Consider the following 2,658-nt stretch of genomic DNA (forward strand, 5'->3'; position numbering starts at 1 on the left):
GGCACTGTGTCTATCAGATCTAATCCCTTAAATCTATTTGCATTCATAGCAACTTTCAAATGTTTAATACAGTATTATTAACTATAGTCACCATGGTGTACACTATATTCCTAGGACTTGTCAATTTTATAGCTGGAAGTTTGCATGTTTTGACCACCTTCACCCATTATGCTCACCCTACACTCTTGCCTCTAACAACCATGTATCTGTTCTCTGTTTCTATGAATTTAGTCAAATAATCATTCTTAATTCTTTCAAATAATATAAATGGGAACACTATGGCCAAGATCTTAACCTACAGAAGTTTCTCGCACCATAGTTACTTTAGAGGTAGTTGCAAAGTGACTGTTAGTCACTTAGTTGTTTCCAACTCGTTGCCACCCCATGGACTGTATCCTGCCAGGTTCTTCTGTCCATGGAATTTTCTAAGCAATAATACCGGAGTGGGTAACCATTCCCTTCTCCAGTGGATCTTCTTGGTCCAGGGGTTGAATTCGGTCTCCTGCATTGTAGGCAGATTCTTTACCATCTGAGCCACCAAGAAAGCACCCTTAGAGTTAGTTAAGTAGATTTAATATTGCAAAAATATCAAAAAATTCTTGAGACAGATTATAGCCTAAATTGCTAAACTGCTAAATCAAAGTTTCTGGGAATGAGGGAGAAATGAAATAAATCCAGCTCTTAGAATTCTGCACTGTGGTAAGAAAAAAAAAATGTTTGCTGTAACTTCTACTCTATTGAATTTGTTAAAACTTGTTCTGTGTCCTTGAGCTCTATCTTGGAGAATGTTCCATGTACACTTGAAAGGAGTATGTACTCTGTTGGTTTGGGATGTAATATCTTGTAGATATCTATTAAGTTCAGCTGGTCTATTGTGTCATTTAAGATGATTGATTGATTTTCTGTCTGGATGATCTGTCCATTGATGTAAGTGGGATATTAAAGTCCCCTACTACTATTGTATTAGTGTCAAATTCTCCCTCTATTTCTATACATTATATGCTCTTGTATTGGGTAAATTTATGTTAATGATTATAACATCCTCTTCTTGTACTGATTACCTTTATACAAATGCATAAAGAAGATGTGATATATATATATATATACATATATATATATGAGTATTACTCAGCCATAAAAAGAATGAAAGTCTGCCATTTGTAGCAGTGTAGATGGATCTAGAGAATACTATGCTTAGTGAAATGAGTCAGACACAGACAAATACTATGTAATATCATTTATACATGGAATCTAAAAAACGATAAAAGTGCATGTATATGCAAGACAGAAACAGACTAACAGATGTAGAAAACAAACCAGTGGTTCCCAAAGAGGAGAAGGAAATGAGATGGAGAAAATTAAGAGTATGAACATAAGAGATAAAAGCTAGAATGTGTAAAATAGATAAACAACAAGTGTGTGTATATATATATACACACACCTAGCACAGTTCATTGGAAGGACTGATGCTGAAGCTGAAACTCCAATACTTTGGCCACCTCATGCGAAGAGTTGACTCATTGGAAAAGACCCTGATGCTGGAAGGGATTGGGGACAGGAGGAGAAGGGGACGACAGAGGATGAGATGGCTGGATGACATCACCGACTCGATGGACATGAGTTTGAGTAAGCTCTGGGAGTTGGTGATGGACAGGCAGGCCTGGCGTACTGTGATTCATGGGGTTACAAAGAGTCAGACACGACTGAGCGACTGAACTGAACTGAACTGAACTGAGCACAGAGCATTATAGCCTTTAGCTTATAATAACTTTTAATAGAGTATAATATATAAAAATACTGAATCACAATGCTATACATCTGCAACTGCTATAATATTGTATATCAACTATGAAAAGTGAAAGAAAGTGAAGTCACTCAGTCATGTCGGAGTGTTTGCGACCCCATGAACTGTAGCCTACCAGGCTCCTCCATCCATGGGATTCTCCAGGCAAGAATACTGGAGTGGGTTGCCATTTCCTTCTCCAGGGAATCTTCCCAACCCAAGGATTGAACCCGGGTCTCCTGCATTGGAGACAGATAATTTAACCTCTCAGCCACCAGGGAAGCCCATATCAACTATATTTAAAAATTTTTTAAGTATATGGCCATGGCCACTATCTGAGAAAAAAACTACACAATAGAAAAAAGTCTTTGTTGACAGATATCCCCTTAGTGACATGAAATAGCTTTGTATTAAGAGAAAAGAGACTATGTGAGCCTTGCTGCATTTGTCCAAAACTTATCTTGATATTTGCATCTTCTACCTCTTCCTCATTCCAACCCATACCCCACCCTTCCGTCAGCTTCTGGACACTTTTGATGTCCCCTTTTCTTTTCTCATTTTTGCTTTAAATTTCTTCTCCTCCCATCAGTAAACCACCTCAAAATCTTCAACCATGCTTAGACCGACCCAGTCCCCAGCTTTAGATTTAGTTATCCATAAATAATCACCAATACAGACTAGGCATCCTTTTATTTGTCTACAAATTCTGTTCAATATCTAGTACAATGGCAGCCTATAAATGTGTAAAAAATATTAAACACATAGAACTGGGCAGATACCTTGTAACTCAAATTGATGACAGAGAACTTTTGACTAATCTTATGGAGGTATCATCAGGTACATGGCAGGAGCTGGGGAAAGAGGTAGCAATCAAA

This window comes from Cervus elaphus, chromosome 26 (assembly GCF_910594005.1).
Source record: "Cervus elaphus chromosome 26, mCerEla1.1, whole genome shotgun sequence".
Classification (NCBI taxonomy): Eukaryota; Metazoa; Chordata; class Mammalia; order Artiodactyla; family Cervidae; genus Cervus; species Cervus elaphus.